The sequence below is a fragment of the Charadrius vociferus genome, unplaced genomic scaffold, assembly GCF_000708025.1.
Source record: "Charadrius vociferus isolate BGI_N301 unplaced genomic scaffold, ASM70802v2 scaffold103, whole genome shotgun sequence".
NCBI lineage: Eukaryota > Metazoa > Chordata > Aves > Charadriiformes > Charadriidae > Charadrius > Charadrius vociferus.
The window spans coordinates 1,141,385-1,155,866 of NW_009648061.1; the positions used below are offsets into that span (position 1 = coordinate 1,141,385).

The window sequence follows — 14,482 nt, forward strand, 5'->3', positions numbered from 1 at the left end:
AGTATTATACAGCACAGAGGCTTTATTTTCAGTTTAAGGTTTACAAACTTTGCAATCTTTTGTCATCAGTGCATCCTTTTCCCAGTCTAAATACAGAGCATTTAGTCTGAGTAGTCCCTTCCCTCCCCAAAATAAAATTCAGTTTTGTACTTCTATGATATGAAACCAAACTAACTTGTGGCAAAAAAAACATAAATCCTAGTCCATTCAGACTCATCAGTCACAAGCTCAATACCAGAACTAAGTATGACTGTTCCATTCAAGTTCAAAAGTTAGACACAAAAGAAGAGGTGTTATCAAATTCAACTCCACAGTCAAAAGTTCACCCTTAAAAAAATAAAAATAGTCATTAAAAAAAACACAGAGGAAGGAATAAAAAACATTACAAATCAGTGTTTAGGTATCCTACACAGTATTTCACCCAGGCCCAAGATACAACATGCAATGTTCAAACACTGAGGATAAGACCATGTATTTCAACCCCTATATATAACTTTTTTTAAATTTTTAACCTTTGTCATTGAGTGATTTGTGGTTTGAATACTTATATCTGAAGACTATCATGCTCTGGATGTGTAAAACAACAGCATTTACAAGATGGTGCAGCACAGTTAAACACCTGGTTTTCCCTGGCCTTGTTCTGGCAGCCTACAATTCTTTCCTCGAGGAAAATGAGAAAACGCTGATTTTTTTACTACTTCCAGATGTTAAATGGCAATGGCTCTGACCAGGATACCTGAAGCTTCAAAAGCTTCAGCTAATCTGTGTATCCGCATTGAGTTGAATCATCCTAAATGCATCTGACTTACTGAGCAAAGGTGTCATTTCACACTTTCAGAGTCCTGCATAGGATGCCCTGCCAAATTGCAGGCAGGACTATCCTCATTTGGATCAAATTAACACCGACGTGATGTATAAATGAGGAAGTTAAGCTAGTTTGTCAATAAAACAGCTTTCAAAGCTTTGAAAAAATATTGCCTCTGTTAGGACTTGAAAGTAGTAAGGGACTCTTACTGTTGGATGTCAACAAAAGTAAAAGCATAATTTAATCTAGGACAAAAAGCAACATTTTGGGACTGGTAAGTGAATTATTTTTTAGAACCACACTCACAATCCCAAGATAAATATCAGTAAGTTTCATATAGAGTTTATGAGTTATCTTTTGGATTTAGGAAGCCTATCCAGTTACCAAAGTAACACAATATATCAGTTTTCCCAACAGCCACCAAATTCCAGAGATTCACCACGATTACATTTGCTGTTAACTAAACCATCCACTAAAAAATGCTTATTTCTCTGACCTGAATTGGCCAACCATTCAGACAAAAAGATACTATTTCTATGAAGGGGCCCAAAGGAAACACTTTATCCTTTCAGTAGTGTCTGAGCCTGCTAAGTTTACAAGCATAATATAACATATTGAGCAATAGGCAGTAGGATAAAAAGGTTTGGTCACTCATAATTTTTAACCACATTCTCACTTTTTATGACTTTGCAGCTAATATGATCTGGTTTTCCAGTTTCTTTCACCTAGTTTTACTGCTTATAGTTCCCAACTACGTGCCTTTTTCCCCCCCTCAGTCAGGCCAATATTTTAGTTACCGTTTAGTTACAGTTTCATTATTCTCCCTTCCTAAATAGTGCAGAATAATACAAATTTAAACATGGTTGCTCTAATTTAGAACCCACAAATGTTAAACAGTAACAAGCTCATGGCATATTGTCCTTCTGTGCTCATCTTGTTTCCAAGATATATGAGAAAAAAAATCTTTCTCTCTTAGACAGGGATAAATAAGGAGTTACTTTAATATTATGTGTTCCAATTTCTATGAAATTAGCAGATGCAAAATTTAAGCAATAGAACCACTTAAAGTTCTGAGACAAAGCATGAATTAAGGATAATAATTGCACTAGTAATTTGGCCATTAATTTGTCACCAAATTCAAGAGGATACCCTTGTGCTTCCCCTTTAGACATAGGTCCAAATGAAAACTGGAATAACCAATAACAGAAATAAGGACATGAGATAAATTACATCAGTTCTGAGACTTGCTTTTTCAGTTCACATTCATCTGCTGTCTAATTTAAAATGGACATCTAAGGCTAATCATGACAAATAGCCTCTCATGACGGAATCTCACATTTGCTTTTGAAGCCTCTCAGTCTTCTTCTTATGAGCAATATTTTAAAAAAAGACTGGTATAATCACAGTAACAAAGAAAATACTATGTGGGGGTGAGTATTTCCTGTGTGTTTTGGGTTCCTTTCTTTTTTTGGCCATATACAAATGCACAATCTAAACAAAAATCATTTACAAAATTAAAAATACATCAAAGCCTTAACACATCAAGCTAAGAAGAGACCAAGTCTTCCTTCATCCCAAAGAGCTATTTAATATGATTCATAAAATCTGAATCCAGTGACTGAACAGTAGTGTCATTATTTTGATTCAGATACAATTTCGTCGGGGGTGACACTCTTAGCACAGTCCAGCAAAATATTTGGATTTCATTAAATGCTACGGCAGTCTGTCTTCCTTAATTAGACACTGACAGAAGCGATCTTACCAAATATTGAAGGATACAAGCAGATTCATCATTCATCTGATACTATATCAGCAGAAAGAAAAACAAGTGTTCCTCAAAAAATATATTTTCCCAGTAGTCTGACAAATTAACAGCACCAATTGACATGTACTGACGTCAGTCCTTTTCATTGGAAGCAGCAAAAGCAGATTCACATTATTGTGAATTTTAGCCAGATCAAGAATAATCTCCCATTAAAACAAGGCACATCAGCTTCTCAATCAGCTTCACATGCTTAACATTGCAAAAGCCTTCCAAATACAAATGCAAGGCTGGACAGAAAATATGTAGTACAACCGAAACTGAGGGCGTTAAGAGAAATTTGAGAAAGTTAACTCTACTGGAACAGCAAAGAGAAAATACACTCACAGCTAAAAATCAGATTGGACTGTAATTTTGTCTCAGATGACAAAAAGCTAGTAAAATCTTGTTTCAAAAGTGAAAGAAAAGCAAAAGCATCAAAGAGCATGATGATTTCAGAAAGCAGAGTTCAAGGTCATGATTTATCTCAGGCCACAATAAAGAAAGACCAAGTAAAGATAATCTCCCAAGCTAGAGCCTACTGAAGACCGTCCAATTATGATTTTATCATTTAGACCACATTTGTTTCTGGTTCTAGAAGGAAAACTAATATAAAAGGTCGTCTTTGTGTGAGGTAAACAACTGCTCCACACAGTACAGAGTTTCTGAGGTTTCAGGTGCTGCACAAAGTTTTTATTGCTCAAATGGGAGCTAAAGACCTAACCTGGCATGGCTTACAAATATTTATCTTGCCCAAATGTGATGGGGATGTTAAAAAAAAAAAAATATCTATGAAGCAAATTACAAATGTCACAGCTGGAACAAAGAATTTGTTCCTACTGCCCACGTCCTTAAGATCTCTTAACACTAATGTTTGTCTTTGAGAGATTCCCACCTAGCACTATTTACCTATATTGAACAAGTAAAAGACTTCCCACAAACAATTAATACATGACAGTGCTGTAAAATTTCACTCTTTTGGATACACAAGAAGGAAATGGACTTCATGTTAGGGAAAAACAAAAGCACTATAGATTAGATTAGCCACCGGTACAAAATAAAATTTCTCTATCATGAGTCTGATAATAATTTACAATGGAGATTTATGATATATCCAAGTCATTGCAAGCAGCATGACGGTTACAGTCATCCAGTAAAGCCATCAAGCTTCTTCCCACTCACGCGTTCACTTCTATAAGGCAGCATAAACACAACACAAGTAGGCTACATGTCTACGAAAAGTCTTCATATTTCACTTTGTTGGAGGGTAACTCAAACTAGCTGATCTGAATTGACTACCAAATCTTACAAACAAGCATTTATCATGTGTCTCTAAAGAAATCCTGCCTACCTTCTGGCAAGCCTATGCACACACAAGAGGCCATAGTAGGTCAGCAGAAATCTCCTAGCTCGGTATAGTTGATAGGCTGCTATGGCCTTTTCTTTTCCTGTATCAGAAAAAAACTCCAACCAAATGGGAAAAAAAAAAAACACCACCATCTTTTATTTAAGCCATTAAAACTGTATTTGTACTATGAGGTTCAAAAATACAAACTCCTGATCCATCACAGTTCAAGATGAAAACTAGCCTTAAATCTGAAAGGAAATCTCACAATGGACAGCTGCTGAACATGCAGCAGGCACAAAAGCGTACCGCAAGTTATACATTGAAGTGTTGCTAATTAAAGCTAAAGGAAGTGTTGCTAATTAAAGCTAAAGGAATATGTAGATGGCTAATCACCAGATTATACACATGCTTGTAACTGCTGCTTATACTTCCAGCCTAATCTACTGTAGCTGCCTAAAAGCAATGATGATTCAGCAGTCAGAATTAACAAGAACGTAAGAATTACCATTAGCCATTCTTGAACTGCCATTTTCATCAGCCAATCTCAGTATATACTTCTCAAGAGAAATCTGAGGAATGCTGGCAGAAACAAGGAGATGCCAAACTTGAGAAACAACTTGAGAAAAACCCAGTAGCAGGCACTATGGTACAATAGCCAGAAGAGAAGAACAGAATGAGTCAGCAACTCTAAGTGGATATTTTTCAAGAATGCTACTAGTTCTGGGACTGTTGGCAGTTATCAGTCTTAAAAATTATACAGTCATTTGACAAGATAACATAAAAAGATAAGATACAGGAAAGTAAGGCAGGATATTTTGTGCAATAAATTTAAACTACAGCATCTTAACAGGGATTGCCAAGTTAAAGGCAAAAACTTGCTCTTCCAATTTTATTCATTATTTCAATAAAGTACTAGAATTAATCTGGAGGAACTTGCTAGTGTCAGTTCATAAATTCTGGAAAATGGATAAGCCCGACATATTTAAATGCACATTATCAGGTTGTATATATTCTTCAAGCAGTCTTAGGAGGCAGTCTAGCATTCAAGAAAGATGGTTTTTAAACTAGCAAATATTGGGCAATCATCAGATATTTCAAGATGACACTTCACTTTTCAGAGAAGGAAACTACTTTACTTTAAATAGCTCGCATGGGCAATAACAGACAAAGAACAGTCTTGTGTCAGAACCTCCCTGTGATAGCAGTATTTAAGTAGTTTGGTACAGCATTTTACAGAAAGAATTACATTTGGGATCTTGGATTCCTTAAAATCAGATTTACAGGTAATTGAATAAACCGTAATCACTCCTTCCAAACATCAGACCTTACTTTGGAAATGTTAAGGCCAGGTTTTTAAATTGGAATCATTTCTCTTTAGCTGTACTGTAAGTGAATTTGCTCTGGTAGGTCTCACATTTCAGGCAGCAGATCAAGTAAGACTGCAGTTTTATGTACCTTTCCAATTTGTTCCTAGTATTGTTTGGGCAAGTTTTAAACATTTGGCTATAGCATTTCAGTACAAATTAGCCAGAATAACGTAAGGTTTCAATTTGCAGCTTTAACCTTGCCAATGTCCCAAGTACTTTTGCCTTGTATTTGAACTCTGCTTTAAGTGCTGATTGCAATGGTATTGTTATAATTAGCAGAACAGCTTTGCAGGAACACTGCCTATTAGATAGCAAAAGCATAACGAGATGTGGTTAAACAGGAAAAAAATAGTGCCTAAGAACAACCTCTATACTACTTTGTACCTACACATGCTGCTTGAGGTGATTATATTTGCGTATGCATTCAGATATGTTGGTTAAAGGAATTTAAATAGTGAGCTCTGTTTATTCTGCCAAAGTGTTTATAGTTTTGGATTTATTAACTGTCACGCCTCCTACCTCCCTCTTATTCTTCCTCAATTTTTTGGCTTCAGATGATTCTGTTTTGGCACATTCAGTAATGCAACATTTCACTTTTCTAGAAAACTCCACTGCTAGAGAAGTAACACAAAACCCTCGGAAACCTACCTGCTCTCCAGTTTCACTACCAACTCAGAACAGCCACAGTTCACTCAAAGCCAACTGAATCTCAGCCCAGTTCCAAGTAAGCAGGGGCAAAGTCAGGCATTCATATCAAATTCAGACATGGTTTGGTGCACAGAAAGTCTGCTTAGACAGTATTTCAACAGTAGAACCAAGAGTCCAAATTCCCAGCAAGAGATGCTGCAAAGACACGAAGACAGAGATAAATAGGGAGAGAACTGCCATCAAAAGGGTTAGGAATTATGCACGTGCTTGCATGCATCCAGAAAGAACATATATAAGTTTACATTTCTGATCCCGGGTTGGTAAACTTCTAATGTTATAAAGAAAATGAAAGGAAAAATATTAAAGAACTAACGTGGGAAAAGATTTCTTAACAGGTATCAGACATAGGAAGGGATCAGAAGAGGTCTCTCTGCCAAAAGGTTCATCAAGAAAAACTGGGCAGAAAACAGCATCTCTTCAGCAACAGTCTTTTACCACAACACTTAGTTAGCCCAATGCTCTAAGAGGATATACAAACCACTCAAAAGCTTCAATGGAGCTCCAGTACATTAAACACTGTTGCCTGCCTTATTGTGGTCACCTATTTGTAAACTGGTTCTCTGAAATTTTTATCTGTCTCTGAAGTAAGACAAGGATTGCACTCACCTGAATCTCAGTCTGAGCTGATTCCCCATCAGGAACCATTTTAAATACCAAAAGAATTCAGTAGCAAAGGAACCATTCCACCTTTCCAAATTTTTCATAGTGTCCATCATTCGGCACAATGCAAGGACCCCTCATCTTAAATTCGGTGAATAAACTAAGAATTACTTGGAGATCCAAAAGACATCCAGCCTTTTGAGAAAATGTGATTATGAAGTCAAGAGAAATCAATAGCATGACATCCTCTCCGAAAATATCCTATGGTGTGTGCTTTGTTCCCTCACTTGTGAAGTGAAAGGCACACAACCCGAATATGTCTTTCTGCGTTCATGAAATGGCACTTAATATATTCCCCTGTAGAGCACTGATAAACATTTTCTGATACAGAGCTCAAAGTTTTCTGGGAAAAAAGTTTTTCCATATAGACATCTAAGACCTCACCAATTTGCTATACCTCTGAGTATCAAAGCGAGGGACAAAAACGTCTATCACACTTAGACACAGAAAATGAGTCCAAAATGACTGCTTTGAGAGATTTCGCATATTGATAAAGGTCAAGCTGTCTTTCTACAGTTCATAAAAAATGTTTCAGAAGTAGCTGCTTGTTCCATTATTCACTCTATAATGACTTTAATATCTTAAATGTCAAAGTAAGAAAGAGGCCGAACACTCTCTATTCCTACTTTCCACAATTAGATATTAATTACACATTAATTTACTTCCAATTTGCAGAATAAAGTGATGCAGTAGTAGTCAAATTCCAGAGGTTTTGAAAGTTATTTGAAAGTTATTTACTTATTAGAAATTATTAGAAGACTACAGCAAATGCATGAGGGACTTTTGCTATTATTACATAAATAGAGGCTAACTTCTCTTAGAAAAGCTTATCCAGTTATGTTTTTTCATGTAAAACTGGGTATAAATCCAGTTTCAGCTACTTGAGTAGCTGGTATTTGTATAATTAAAGAAAACCTGAGTGAATACTTCTATATTCAGAATAGTAGAAGTTCAGGTACTACTGAGAGGCTCCTAAATTCATAAAGCTTCCCACCAGCTGGAACCCTTAGCTCCAGGTTTTTTCGGGTTTGCTGGGTTTTTTGGTGTTTAGTTTGGTTTGGGTTTGGGGGGGGTGTGTGTATTTGTTTTTTTGGGGAGTTTGGGAGGGTGTTGTTTGGGGGGGGGTTATCTGACTTATGGCAGGTTGGTTTGTTTGGTGGTTTTGGGGGTTGTTTTGTTGTTGTTGTGTTGGCTTGGTTTTTGTTTCTGGTGTTTTGTGGTTTGGGGTTTTTTGCTGTTGTTTTGGCTGGGGTTTTATTTGTTTGTTTGTTTTCTTCCTCCCAAGGACTTCAGCAGAATGAAAACCAGTATTAAGGGAAGGTTAGTTCCTCATTCACGGCCTCATATCACGGGCCTGGGGACAATGACAGACAGCAGAAATTCCATAGCATAGACCAGCACTCATTAATATACCATCGGCTTCAAGAAGCTTCAGCAGCAGGAACCCACCATAAAAGGATGCTGAGGATCACAGCAACACAGCCTGATCAACCTTAGCCAGGTATCATCTTGCACAGGGTATAAAGTAACACTCACATGAGTAATTAAAGCGTACATATTTGCAAAATGCTGCAGTTTCACAGTTACCCCCAAAAATGATTTAATTCAGGGAATGGTTAGTAATGAATGTCATTATTCAGCCAGGCTATGGGGCCTGTTTGTCCCAGAATCATGGAATCATTTAGGTTGGAAAAGACCCTCAAGATCAAGTCCAACTGTTAACCTCCCAAGTCCATGAGAACCACTAAAAGGCCCAAATAAAAGAGAAAGAAGGATACAACTATGATAATAGAGGACTATTCTGGTAAATGCCTAAACTTGAGAAGAAATACCTCTTCTGTTGAGATGCATACAAACAAGTACTGCCAAAACAAATGCATTTGATCTCTGCACTAAACTTATATCGCAGCACTAAACTTATATCGCAGCACTAATGGGTGAAAAGCTGTGTTCTCTTCATTCATCTCTTTTCCAAACACAGTCTTTTTAAAGCATATTTAAGGTATGCAAACATCACATGAGGAAGCCAGACTCTAGAATTCTCACAGTACTGCAGAAGGGCGAAACAAACAAACAAAAAAGTCAAATACTTACTTTTCAAAGGTCCCTAAAAGTCAACATCACTAAAAGCAGATACAATTTTAACTTCTGCAGAATACAGCAGCTGACTTCACTGCACTACTGCAAAATTCAAAATATAAACATTTAACAGGATATATTCAGAGGTATTTCAGCCCCTCTGCTAAGACAGTGTTTTGCTTCAGGCCTAATCCTTCAATTGGATTTTATAGAAACTGAGAAATAAATTAGAACCAATACATGGAGCTCATATATGAGCTCTCAATTTAAAGCTGCCTCTGGATTCCCATTTAACTGCCATACACATGAAGTGAAAACAGTATTGATTTTTTATTTGAAAAACAGTCAAGTTAATATGGAGCATCCAGCCTGGACATAACATTCCACCCTCTGCAGGTAAGTGTTATGAGAAAGCTCCCCAATCAAGGTAAGCACATACAAAAACATTCGGTCTAATCTTCTAAATCAAGTTTTAAACAATAATATTCCAGCTGAGACTGTGTCTAGCAAATTGCATTTAAATGGCCCACAAAAATCCATTTAGTCTTTCACTTGCCAGAACAGCAATGGGGGGTAGCAAAAACTCATGCGTTCTCAAGTTTCTAACTGTAATTGATTGATGGGGTAAAGAATTGCAGACAATGTCTGAGACTGGAAAAGGAGTAAAAGGCAGTGTATATTCAAAGCTAAAGAAAATTGTATCCTCAGAAGAGGAGATGGTGTGGAGGCATCAGCGTGCATGCACACTCACAGCCTACCATGCTTCCTTCTGAGCCAAGCTGTAGCTAAACAGTCCCTACAGGACACTGATTTGCAGAAACAGACTTTTTTTTTTTTTTCTTTTTCTTTTTTTCCCCCACCCACCCTTCACTGAAGTACAGCAAGTGAAAGGTATAACAATGGTGACTTAACTGCAGACTGGACTTCAGTTGCTGCACCAGTGCAGCCTCACCTTTGCATCCCTCTCGAGTGCATCACTGCTATCTCAAGTTTGAATTCAGGAAGTTGTGTGGTCTGCCAGCTAATGTCTGCGTTCCTCTACACGACAGAAATGGGGTAATAGTTAGCTCTCCAATGCATCACTGAGTGAAGCTGGTTTGGTTAAGGATACTAACTCATACTGCCTGTTCTTCACTAGTAGAGGATGTGCAGTTCACCCAGGCACATTTACTAGCATGACAAGCATTTTTTCTCTTTGAAACATAAAATCTCCTTCCACAGCTCTGCAGATGCTCATAATTTACAATGTGAGAGAGACTACCACATTTTGGCCATAACTACATCTCCCATTCCCATCAAGAGATTTAACTGATGTCGCTTTAACAGCATATTCAGACTGGAACACCACATAAGCCATTTCAAGCAGCTTGTTACCCACTTCTTGTACCCATCCTATAGACAAACATCGCAGCACTGAAACCTGACAGATATAATGGTTGCAGTAGACAAGATGAAGAGCGTGGTTCATTTGTTTGTTCAAACTGATGGCAGGATAACACCTGCTGTCAGATACTTGAAAGAGCAAACCATCTCAGGAAGTAAGAGTCCTCCTTGACAACTTTTTGCAGTCCTTTGGAGTCCATACCTGCCTAAGAAGTACTTTAAATGACTGCGTCTCTGCTGTAGAGCACCAGAGATTTTGAACGAATCAGTCCCACAGATTTCCTTTCTAGTTGTTTCAAGGAATTTCATTGATTCAGCTTCAACAAGTGTTGTGTCAACTGTCTTACAGAAACAGAAGAGGAGACATGCTGTGCCAAACTGGAAAGAATTAGGTCTGTTTGCAAAGCTTGGAAAGCAGGAGCTGTGAAAGGCCTTCAGCCTCAAACACGAATTATACACTCTTCACAGAGCTGGGCACTCAGGAATTCAGCTGCCAGTAGAAATTCAAGGGATACAAAGAAGCTGTCTGTGACTTGTTCAGTTAAGATTATTTCATGTTAATGAACGTGAAGAAAAGTTCACCTGCAATCTTCCATAGTCCTTCCCACTCCATACCTAGGATGCATACATCTCACCACACACAACACGTAGCTCATTCATAGGAGAGCATACAGTGCTATGAATTTATAATACAGGGCTAAAGCAAAGGGCAGAATTGGAGCTTTCTGTCTGTGCAATAAACCAGTCTCATGGTGAAGAACGAGATACACTTACCAGTCTCTGGGGTGGGCAGGTACTACTGTATCATGGCAAGCAAATACTAGAGCATGGAGTGCTATAAAGCAAAATTTAACTAACAGTTATAAAATGTTATGTAAACACCCCAATGAAAAGACATAACTGCCATTGCTTGTACAGCATCTAACAAAATCCTATTCTTAGCTGGTCCCTAGACACTACTGTAATTGAACAGCATTCGGTCTTGTAAGCACAGAACTTTACTCGTGAGTAAAGGTACAAGTCTTTCTGTTCAGCTGAATCCTCCTACTACATAAGTCTACTGTACATGGGAAGAAGAAGCAGCACTACTAAAAAATCCAGACATGCACCCATTGATAAATGTGCCTTCCAGCAACACCACTTTTCAGTAGTCTCTGTTTTTCACCACCACCACTCAGTGCCTCTGCTCTCACTTGCCTTCCTGGAACCCTTATGCTCCCTTGTTACGACATTCAAAATATCTGTCAGATTACACCGCAATTCACATTACCACAATTTATATTAAACTGATCCAGCAGAAAAACTGGGTAGGAAAGTAGTAGCAGCACAGGCTGAGGAAGATACTACTTCTGCCGCTGTCAAAGTGTTTGTCAAATCACAGTCTTCTAGGGGGACAGAAAAACTAGGCTCACATATGAAATTGCCTCCAAGAATTGCTCAGAGCTCTTCCTGAATCTGCACAAGAACTCATAAAAACATATCTTTGCCACAGCATCTGCTGGCCTGAATTTAAGCTTCCCTCATTAATGAATTAATCACCTGCAAACCAGTGGTGAAGATTTCAGGGTTGACATTGGCGTTCACCAGCTGTACAATGGGCTAGATTAAGAACATAAATCTTAGACATTAGTAAAGGATTATTTTGCATTATCTGATTTGAAAATCAGGGGGAAAAAAAAAATATCTTGCTTTACTGACCGAAGTAAAACAAATTTAAATCAATTGCTAAGTACTGACTTCAGAGTTTCCACTTCTCCTTTGTGGTTTATTTCCCTCCCTCCTGGCCCCAGCTGTCATACAGAAAAGTTAAAATGCTTTTATACATTTCCTAAATCTATTTTCTGTCTTGGCAATTCACCTCCTTCGGGTACTTCAAAACTTTTGAATCTAAGGCTTAGAGAAACATGAAGTCTACTATTCAACTTAACTTTATTTACCATGTATTCATTTATTGTTAAATTTATTGCCCAGACTAAAAAGCAGAGATTCTCAACCAGTATATCTCACGATTCACAAGTGCAGATCTTCATTCTTGATATGGGATTATGCATGCCTAACAATAAACTCTCATGATTTATATAGTCATTTATTACTTACATGAACTGCTTTTACTCTACAGATCCTACAGTCAGACTTGCCAAACTAGAACTATTCAAAGTCTATAATTTCTTTTAGCCATAAGAAATAAAGCCAGACGAAGAGCAATCAGAGCTTGAAACCTAATTTGTGATGACAGAAGTTTAAGAAATCAGAATTATTATTTGATAATTACTGAGTACAACCAAATTATTATGACAGAGCTGAGCAGAAATGCTAGTTAAGGCACATAAATTTATCATTTAAAAAAATGCTTTCAGCTTACATCATTAAACTACATATAGATTTAATGATTTGCTCTCAGCCCTCAAAGACACTCTTGTAAAACATAAGGCCAATATACTTTCATTTAACAGAGCACACCTACTCACATATTAGAAAGCAGCAGGAGAGGATCAGCATTTCTGTTCATAGGCCACTTAGTGCAACATTGTATTAATACTGATACATAAAACATCTCCTTCCCCTGACATTAAAAATCTTGTCCCAGACTATCCCATACTCCAGTAACTGCAGGTGAGATGCATTGATCTAATTAAGTCTTGTCAGCTCTTCGTGTCCTTAGCTACACTTATGAAAACTTGGCACAAACAACTCACATTTTCATGGTATTTGTAGTATGAAAATAAGAGGCTGAGATCTAACCTAGAACAGATAGCAAAAAGCTTCCATCAATTATATTCTTCAAAAACAAGCTCAAAATCAGATTGCATCAAATCTTAAGTATAAAAGCCTTTGCTGAAAAAGCAAGACGCAAAATTACTCAAAACCCTCTAAATTTCTGTTCTGCAGAAGAATCTCAAATCCTTTGTCACAAGCCTAAGTCAGAAACTACAGCAGGTAGGAGTGGAAACTGCATACAGGGAGTCAAACTGTTGTTTTTTTTTAATTTCTAGTGCACCCATGGTACTGTGTACGGAAGGAATGAGGAGGAGGGGTTCCTTTTCTGAAAATAGCTAGGATTATGTTGGGGGGCCTGACCTGGGTAATGAGTACCAGCTGCCTACCTTCACTGGTAGCTGCATTCTTCTGGGCTTTGGTGGGCGTGTGATCTGTACTTGAACTCACGTCGGATGAGATGCTTGAGCTGCCTTTGCCTGCAAAGGGAGAAAGAGGTGGAGAGGGTGGGAGGGAGAGAGAGAGAGAGAAAGCGCAAACATGAGTATCAACAGTGAAGTAGAAGGACCTTCCATATCAGAACCTGGAACAATTCCAGGAAGCTTTAAACTAAGTTTAAAGCAGCTGATGTTCATTTTTCACACACTGGGGTAGGAGTTAACTGCATTAGAACTTACAGCATGTGCATCTTCACTTGTACTAAGGCCGCAATCAGCCTCCTGTGTCACAGGGGCTCTCATTACGTATTTGCTAGGTCCCATTGTAAATGAAAAGTTTGTGATTAACAACATTAGGAGAACTTTCATGATTAGTTTTCTCGTTCCAATACCTCTAACACAGATCAGGACAAACGGATACTGACCCTCATCAGCATGAAGGGCTAAATTCAAAATGTGTTAAATGAGTTTAGATTTCTGTTTTATGTGTCCACATCATGCATTCGAGTCACTTAATCACTTAAAAATGAAAGTGATTTATCAGCTGTTTCTTCCTATACCACGCTCACTGCTTGATGAAATACACCACTTTAAAACTAACTTCTACACTTGTTCTTCATCTTTCATTTTTTAACTTTAAATCAGAACCGATGGATGTTTTTTTATTTTCTTTCTTAAGAATTTTTCCTGCAGTTCCTATATCAGTGCCCCCAGACCCATTTTGGGGATGTTAAAGCAGGTACAAATTACCAACAGAAGAAAACAAATATAAAGAATAACTCTAATAGATACCACAGAAGAGAAGAGAAGAGGGGGCTAAACCAAAGTTGTTTACCTATGAGGATCTAAGAAGGAGTTATTTTGCTTTCCCTTCACTCACTCTACTCAATCTCAGTAACTACTAACAGGGAATAAATACACTGTGCTCTGCAGCAGGAACCAGATCAACCACCCAATCAGCAATACGTGAGATAATTCTGGAAACAGGAAAGGTAATGAATACTGTTACATTTTAAGAAGCTGTCTATCCCCACAAACACTGCATCGGTGAAGCCTTTAAGAGCTATGTTAGTTTTTGGACCAAAATTAGGCTGTATGCAGAAAGCTAGCTGACACCATGTTTCTGTCACTTGAGTAAACCTATAATCACAGGAATGTTAGTAAGAGACTTTTCTGATC

General features: G+C 37.8%; 1 protein-coding gene across 1 annotated transcript in view; it reads right to left on the reverse strand.

The window, feature by feature from the left end:
* The window catches only part of FBXL7 (F-box and leucine-rich repeat protein 7), a 151,649-nt gene extending 138,312 nt beyond the window's left edge, over nt 1–13,337 (reverse strand). The window contains exon 1 of the mRNA XM_009883739.1: nt 13,256–13,337. The gene's annotated coding sequence lies outside the window, so the exon portion shown is untranslated. The remainder of the gene's footprint in view (nt 1–13,255) is intronic.
* Between the last annotated feature and the right edge of the window lie 1,145 nt (nt 13,338–14,482).